The sequence below is a fragment of the Ceratotherium simum genome, chromosome 7 (genome assembly GCF_057802395.1).
Source record: "Ceratotherium simum simum isolate JZ-2026a chromosome 7, ASM5780239v1, whole genome shotgun sequence".
NCBI lineage: Eukaryota > Metazoa > Chordata > Mammalia > Perissodactyla > Rhinocerotidae > Ceratotherium > Ceratotherium simum.
Window position 1 is genome coordinate 25,309,044 of NC_141906.1, and position 8,387 is coordinate 25,317,430.

At 39.4% G+C, this 8,387-nt stretch overlaps 1 pseudogene; it reads right to left on the bottom strand.

Moving 5' to 3' along the window:
• Positions 1 to 6,504: 6,504 nt before the first annotated feature.
• LOC101401622 (ankyrin repeat domain-containing protein 40 pseudogene) lies at positions 6,505 to 7,838 on the bottom strand (annotated as a pseudogene).
• Between the last annotated feature and the right edge of the window lie 549 nt (positions 7,839 to 8,387).

Genomic DNA, 8,387 nt, shown 5'->3' on the forward strand with positions numbered 1-8,387 from the left:
CCTCTTGCTACCAAACCAAAATGATTTCGCTCTTTGGTGAGTTAAAATCAGACTCTCCACCAGAAGTAGTTGTCATACAAAGCAATGTATATTTGCAACAAATAGGAGACCAGACAGAATCATTTCCGAAGTGGTGGCACTCCCTGAACTAGAGGAAGCAGATTCTTTTATCTCAGGTTGGGAATGAATATTTAAACGAGAAGTTTTGTCACCACGTGTAGAGGCAGGTATTAGCTGGCGCAGGCGCAATCTGAAAACACATTCTCACATACAACACATGTTATGCTAATAAGGCCTCAGTCCCTCTGAGGTTGAGCTTATAGTATTAAGATGAGGAGAAGGGCATTTTCTGGTTATCTTCAGGTCATCTGTGCAGGCACTGCCGTTGCAGTGGGGTTCAATCTGGTCCAACCTGGTTGATGCTGGTATCTCTTCCAGATATAGCTCAGAAAAACACCTTGATGGAGTGTTAATCACCTTTAAACTTCCTTTGAGCTGCTTTGGAAAAGCACTGGTGACACTCTGATGTGAACACACCCCCAATGATTCCCACCTCCTGGTGTTCATGCCTGTGTGCAATCCCTTCCACTAGAGAGTAGGCAGAATTTGTGAATTCCTTGTAATTGATGGAATGTGGTACAAGTGATGGGGTGTCACTACTGTGGTTATATTTCATTATCTAAGACTATCTCCCTACAGTAGTTCTCTTTCTCCTACTGGCCTTGAAGAAGTAGCAGCCATATTGTGAGCTTCCTATGGGGAAGCCCACATAGCAAGGACCTTTAGATAGTCTGTAAGAACTTAGGGTCTCAGTCCTATAGGTGTCAGGAACTGAAATCTGTCAACAGCCTAGGTTAGCTTTGACCCAGATTATTCCCTATTCTAATGTGTATCATAGCTGTCACTTTGAGTATGTGGGGGGGAGAAAGAAATTTTCCTCTATCCTTCTACATTCTCCTGGCTGGTCTAAGAATTAAATTGTCATGAGACAGATTAACAGGAGAAAAACAAACAGAAGTTTAAAAATGTCCATGTAAATAATCCATAGTCAATCTACAAATCAAAATTGGGGTGAGTTTATTACAAGCCAAGTTTGAGGACTATAACCCAGGGCCTTCCTTCTTCAAGGAAGGAAGAGCATCAAAGAAGTGGGGTATACAGAGTGGTTATATACTGTCTTGGAAAAAAGAACATACATCACATACAACAGGAATATCTCTTTTACTGCTGTCATCAGATGCTTAGCTGGCACAGCAGGTCAGTGGTCAGCAGGTCAGTGGTCACAAAGTGAGCACAGCGGATCAGTAATTAATCCTTAGTTTCCAGGAAGAGGTGCTTATCCTTAAAGAAATGCCAATATGGGGGAAGTTACATCCCTATCTTTAAGGGCATCATTCTTGTCTTTGGGACAAAGTAAATGTCTACAGCAGATGTACAATGCATACTCAACAGGCCATGTCAGGCTCTTTTGGAAAAACAATGTCAGGCCAAATTAGTATTAAACCAATCTGCTTCCTCATGTACTCCAACACATCCTATTGCTTTTTGTTTATTTATCAATAACATGTATACATAGGGGAAATCCAGGAAAGCTGAGTAACTCTCTAAAATGGCCAAAGCCTTCATTTTGAATATTACCTTCAGGTAAAATCAAAGGAGGATGTTGGGGGTAGGGGTTTGGGACTTCAAAGGGGAGGAAGGCAATTCACATGGAGAAGGAAAAGCAGATATTTGGTAACCAAATATTTGTCCTCCATGCAGCGACAATGGGACATGGACGGGACTCTGATCTCTAGGCCCTGCCAAGTCTCCCCCACTACGTTTAGCCCATATTCTTTGTAGATATCTCTGGTGATAGCTCTGTTCCTCTACCAGCCATTTATCTAGATTCTTTTAGGCAGTTAAGAGTGAGGTAAAAGAAAAACTTTCTAAGTCTTCTGTTTCTTTAAAATAATCTATCTCCTGGGCCAGGCTCAGTGGCCTAGTGGTTAAGTTCAGGGCACTCTGCTTCAGCAGCCTGGGTTTGGCTCCCAGACGTGGGCCTACACTGCTCTGTTAGCAGCCATGCTGTGCTGGCAGCACACATACTACAAAATAGAGGAAGATTGGCACAGATGTTAGCTCAGGGCAAAATCTTCCTCAGCAAGAGAAAAAATAAAAATAATAATCAATCTCCCAAACTAGCAAACTCTGTTCCCTTTCAAGTATATGCCAGTGAGTTTCTAAAGGAGAGAACCCAGCTAAGCTGTGCCCAGACTCCTGTCCACAGAAACTGTGACATAATAATTGTGTGTTCTTTTAAGCCTAAAATTTAAGCCTACCACCAAATTTGTGGCAATGTGTGACACAGCAATAGCAAATGAATACAATTTTTATTTAGTATATTGAGTAAGATTAAAGAGGCCATTACAATTATCAAAGATAATGAGAACAAAGTTATTTTTACAATAATGTATATATTTATTTTAAAATTGGATAGAACAAATTTTAAAGACTGTGATTCTTTATTCAAATTAGCTTATTTCTTGAAATGAAAGAAAGTTAATTCTTTTAAAGTGAATGAATGTGCTTTCCTAAAATCATTTATTTCAAATCAGAAAAGAAGCCAAGAAAAAATATGAATAGACACCACTCTGGGTCAATGCTTATGTACTAGAAAATTACAAAAGTAACTACAAATATTCTATTATTTAATTCCCACAATATCGCCATCAGGTAAGTTTTGTTATTTTTATTTATTTTATAAATGATACATTAAATTCCATAGAAATTGGTTAATTTGATAAGGGCTGCCAAGTGGCTATATCATCATTAAACAAAATTTGGTCTGTTTTCACTCTATTTTCAGAGTCCAACCTTTTAACCATCCAATTACAATGTCCACCCTCAACACTGAAGAGAGGGGATATATTCTTCATGTCATCTGCAATAGCATGCTGGTCAGGAAGTATCCCAGCATAATATTATCCACTTTCATGTCTACCCCTGTCTCATTTATGGTTACATGGATTGAGCATATCAAATTACATTTCTTGGCACCTAAACTTTTCTGTAACATGCACCGGGATTCTCCAGGATGCCGGCACTTCCTGGCTCTCCCTCCTGACCCCACATCTTTGGGGTGCCTTCTCTGTGGTGTGGTGCAGAGAAGACAGCACAGGTGCTGGAGTAACACACACCCGGTACTAATCCTGCCTCCCCTACTCAGCCTTCAGGCCATTGGGAAAGAGTCTAACAGTTTCTAAACTCTTTTAACCTGCTGGTATAAATTCATCCCTCTGATGATATTTGTAAAGACGAACTGGAATAATGTTAATATATATTGTAGGGTAGTAAGAACATTCCTTTACTACCTAGCTTCTTCTGACTGGCTTAAGAATTAAATTGGCATAAGACAGAATAATAGGATAAAATCAAACAAAATTTAATAATACATATACATAGGAGAAACCCAGGAAAACTGAGTAACTCACCAAAATGGGCTGAAGCTGCCACTTTAAATACCATCCTTAGTTAAAACACAAGAGGTTGTTGAGGGTAGTGGTTTAGGATTTCAAAGGGGAAGAAGGCAATTCATCTGCAGATGGAAAGCAAATATTTGGTAATCAAATATTTGCTGGGCTATGTATAAACAATGGGACCTGAGAGAGAACTTTGATCAAATGTGCCTTCCTAGGTGCCTGCCTGCCTGTCTATCACACCTAGTTTATGTTATTACACAGTCATCTAATGGTGTCAGCTTCTTCTAGGAATAGGCTTTCAATCTTAAATTCTTTTAAGCACTTAGGGGGAAGGTCAAAGTTTCTTTCTGAGTCTTTTGTTCTTAAAAATAATCAAGTGAAAGAGATTTATTTTGGGGTGGCAAATTCTGATCTCACACAATATACATATATTTATACAAGTAATTACATGTATATGTACCTATATATGTATATGTGACTGTGAGTGTGTATCTATATATAAATACATAGATATACTATATGAATACATATTTATATATATATATATTTAAATATGGAGAGAGAGAGACAGAAGGAGAGAGAGAGATACAGATATACATATTGATCTCAAGCCAGGAACTTTCATTTTCATCCAGCATGACCAAGATACTCATCTTTCTCTAAAGTCCTGCAAGTCTTATCCTTTTTTCAGTCAGTTAATATTTAACTGTAATAATATTTATTATGTTTCAGGGTCAGTAATGTACAAAGAAAAGAACCTCACTGAATGTTTATGCACAGTGTAAACAGGGGCTTTAAACATGTAGTGGAGGAGGAGGGATGAATTCACAGTTAACCTATGAATTCTTTGTTATAAATTACACAAAGCATATCGTTATAAATTAGACAAAAAAAATTTGTTATAAATTACACAAAGCATATAAAAATATTTCTATGAATACATAGAGTAAGACTTTAAAATCACCTACCAGCAACTGTGCAGTCTTATCCCACTGCCACAGGGAGGAGTCAGTTGACCATAGAGGACGTCATAAAGGAGAAGAGAGACCAGTGTTGGCCCATCTCACAATGGAGATGCCAATCCCTTGCCAATCTCTTTCTAAGCCCAGGAAATGCCCTGGAGCTACTCCTCTGCAGGCCACCTCCTAGCCAGGGGCCTCCACTGCTTCTGTGAATCTCCAATTAATCCAGATGGCTGGAAGAGTGTTAACCCAATGATTTAGACATGAGTTAATATTTTAACCCCAATGATTTAGACATGAATTAATACTGAATTTATTTAGCAGGATAGAACTAACCTTAACGGTATCAATAAAAGGAAACTTTTTTCAAAGGTAAGGGAAAAAAAGGCTAGGATTACTATATCTAGATAAACTAGCTTCTGATTGGTGGAAAGAGAAGGGAAGTTTCTTCTTTAAAGAAAGGGGGTAATAAGTAACATTTATTCTGCTGTGCAAACACTGTACAAGGGGGAGTAACTAACCATCAATCATTGCTGGAATACAATTAAGTCACTGAACAGAGCCACTCCATGTAGTTGGCCTTGAACCCACCCCAGCCTCAGCTCAACATTTAGGCAGCAGTAGGAGGCTATTATCTTAGCACAACATCCTCTTCCATTGACATTTTCTGCACCATCTCACTCAATCCTAGTGTCTCAGTGAAATTAACTCAATTAGGAAATTAAGTTTCTTTTGAAACTATAGGCACAATGGGGAAAAACTTCTTAAGACAACAGGGACGATCTTCAACAGATGGTTTCAAACTCCTGCTCTTCTGTGGGTTGAAGTATGCTCATTCTTATTTCTAAAGTTAAGCTGTTTGTTTAAACAAGAGAATGGCTTTCCTTTTACCATTAATGACACTGAAGGAAAGGAAAAGAATCTTTGAACGCCTTCTTTAGAAAAATCGTATGTCATGCTCAAGAGTTTAGTGAGGGGTTTGTTTTTTCCAGAACAAAGCCTGGCAGACACATACTTGGTGTTGTTAAGTGGATTGGTGGTGGTAGTGGGGGATCCCTAAGACCCAACTGTTTGTTTACAAAAGCAACAGATTTCAGAGTTGTGTAAAAATCCTAATAATTTCAAAATAACCTTATCTTTGACATAAAAATAAAGATGCTAACCCCTTTAGCTCAGTTTCCCACAATAACCTTTAAAACAGCAGCAGATCCTGTCTCAAAAATTGCTTTTCATTACTAGTAAAAAATGAAAGAGAATACGGGTCAGCAATGTTTGTGCTTTTCTCATATGGTGCAAATAAACGTTAGATGATAGGAATCACTTCAGAGTTAGGAAAAGACAAAAGAGGTTGCTCTTTCAGAAAGCATCCGAGTCCTCTAGCGACTACGAGGGGGAGTTAATGCAGAGATGACTGTAGACAATGGCAGACTAGAGACAGAGAAGCAGAAATGAGTGTTTGCAAAGGAAAATTGGGAAAGGGGAAGATCTTTTGGTTTAGAGCATATTTGCAATTAGGTAATTGTATTCTTAAATACTTTAACCTGAGTAACATTTGTAAATAAGTTCTGTGAAACCTAACAGCCAGAAGTCACACTAAAATTCCCTTGTCCAGTACCTGTGCTTTCCCCAGTTTTTTTCTTTGGTCAGTTCACATTTCAGGAGAGTTGGGAGCACGCAACACCAAGAAAAGAGCATCCCGGCCCTTCAGGGGCACTGTCAACAGGAGTGGCTAGAAACAAGCTCCGCTCTCGCTCAGCTTCTGCTCAGACAACTCTCTTACATTCTGCACATAAAATATACTGGGTAAAGAAATATCAGCTTCTCCCTCTCCAGGCCATTTCTCAGCTGTTCACAGCTTCAAGCAATAGATTTACTGTGCACCAAGAGGCTTGAAAGTTGCACTGCTCCTTGGGGGTCAGGGCCTTCCTACCATTGGCAGAACAATGTTAGCATATGCTATGCAGTGGTTTCAGGTTAGCATATGCTTCCCGGGCATCCAAGGCATTTAGACCAGTGGCTTGTCCTTGGTGCAGAGGTGACACACACTGTCACAATACTCAGTGATAAAAGTCCCTATTGTACTAGTAAGTCAGCTTTGAAGCTTTCTGGTAGCAAGACCTTTCAGTCAGTAAGGTTGCAGTATTTGTGGAGAGAAAATTATTTTCACTTATCGTTAGAACCAGTTCTAATTCTCGGAAATCTTGGAGTTGAGCAACATCTTTGTCCTTTCTTACCAGAGCACTGGATAACTTTCTGATCTTCTCCACTTGATCTGGATTGATACTAGGTTCACAGCAACTCACTCTGAGTAATTCTTGGTAGGTGAGCTCCTGTTGATCCAGTTCCATTTCAATGAAATGATTTTCTCAAAGAGATGGGTTTTGAATCCTCACGCTGAGTACAGCTCTTGCATATTAAATGGAAACACTCCGGTGAAGAAAAATGGATGGAATGCTGGCACCAGTCATGTACACAACTCATTTTGAGGCTCCAGAGACACTGGTGTCTTGGATGGGATGGAAGAGAACAGGGAGCAACTCTGACTCACTGATAGATCACAAACATGACCTAGTTTTGTGCTTTCTGGTGTTTTTAATATGGCAGAGGGGGCAGATACATCGCCATTCTGAACCAGTGTGAGGAGGTGTGGTCCCAAGGAAGGACTCCTACTAGGAGAGGTTCCCCAGGGGTGAGCAATGGAGGTAAGCCATCCCAAGGGGGTGATGCAGGAGGTGTGGAGAGGCCCTTGTTATGCAGCTGGGTTGAATCCTGTGCTATGGGGGTGTTGAAAAGAGGGAAGGTTGAGTTGGCCAAATAGTTGGGCACAAAGTGCAGTTTTGACTCCTTCTACTAGGGGAGGTTGTTGTCACCATCATCATCTTCCATTCCCATAATCTTCCTGATTTCTCTCCTCGATGTTAACTGGACTGACATTTCTCCTTTTGTGGTAAGAATCTCTTAATTAGCTCCTGAATTTAACGAGAGAACACCTGGCCACGATTGTGTTTACATACCCATTGTAAATACGTCCAGCTTTTGACCTCATTTTGGGAATTCACATTCACACTTTCACCAGTTTCCACACCTCTCAAGTGTCACTGAAGGCTGAGGCCACCCTTCATTCCCCTGCTGCTCCTGGCCTGTAGGCTCAAGTCTCCTCCAGGCCTGCAAATCTTGATTCAAGTGTTTTACAGTGGGATAGACTGCCCAAATTTGTAATGCATAATTCTACAAAAACAGTTTGTGCCTTTGCAATCCTGGGTAGTTCTATGCTGCACCATAAGTTAAAAATGATCTTAAAAAAAATGAAAATTGCCTCAAGTAGTAACTAGAGTGGTTTACCCAAGTGATTCCACAAGGAAGAGGACTGAACCCCAAAAGGCTGTCCGTAATAAGGACAGCTGAGCCTAGACATGACCCTCTCTACAGCACACATCATGAAAACTTATACTCTCTGCAGTGGGGTTTTGGGATCTGAAAAAAGAGACATCAGATGAGCCAATTAACATTTTATTAAAGTGAAACCAAACCAAAATGAAACAACATTGTTCCTCAGAACATTGACATAGTTTACATTTTTTAAGAAATAAAAACAAATATGTATTCCTACATATAAGACTCGAAGAAAAGTGCCTTACGTTTAATAAAATATAGTTTCTCAAAGTGATCCTAGAAATCAGATATGATCTTTGACACCAATTTTATTTTAAGAAAACAAGACTGTTAGATATTAAGTAACTTACATTTTGTAAGTGAAGAGAATAAATTTGACATAAAAATCTTTGAAAACCAAAAATCTACTCTTGGTAAATATTTACTTTATGCACTTCTCGCTTTAACTACGTGATAAAGATGGGTTGCCACTGGTAAAGCAATGCACTATGAAGGATTTACTATTTAGGGACAGATTCCTATGCACTGTCCTAGATAACATGGATAGGGCTTATGAGTTTTGCTTTGCTAA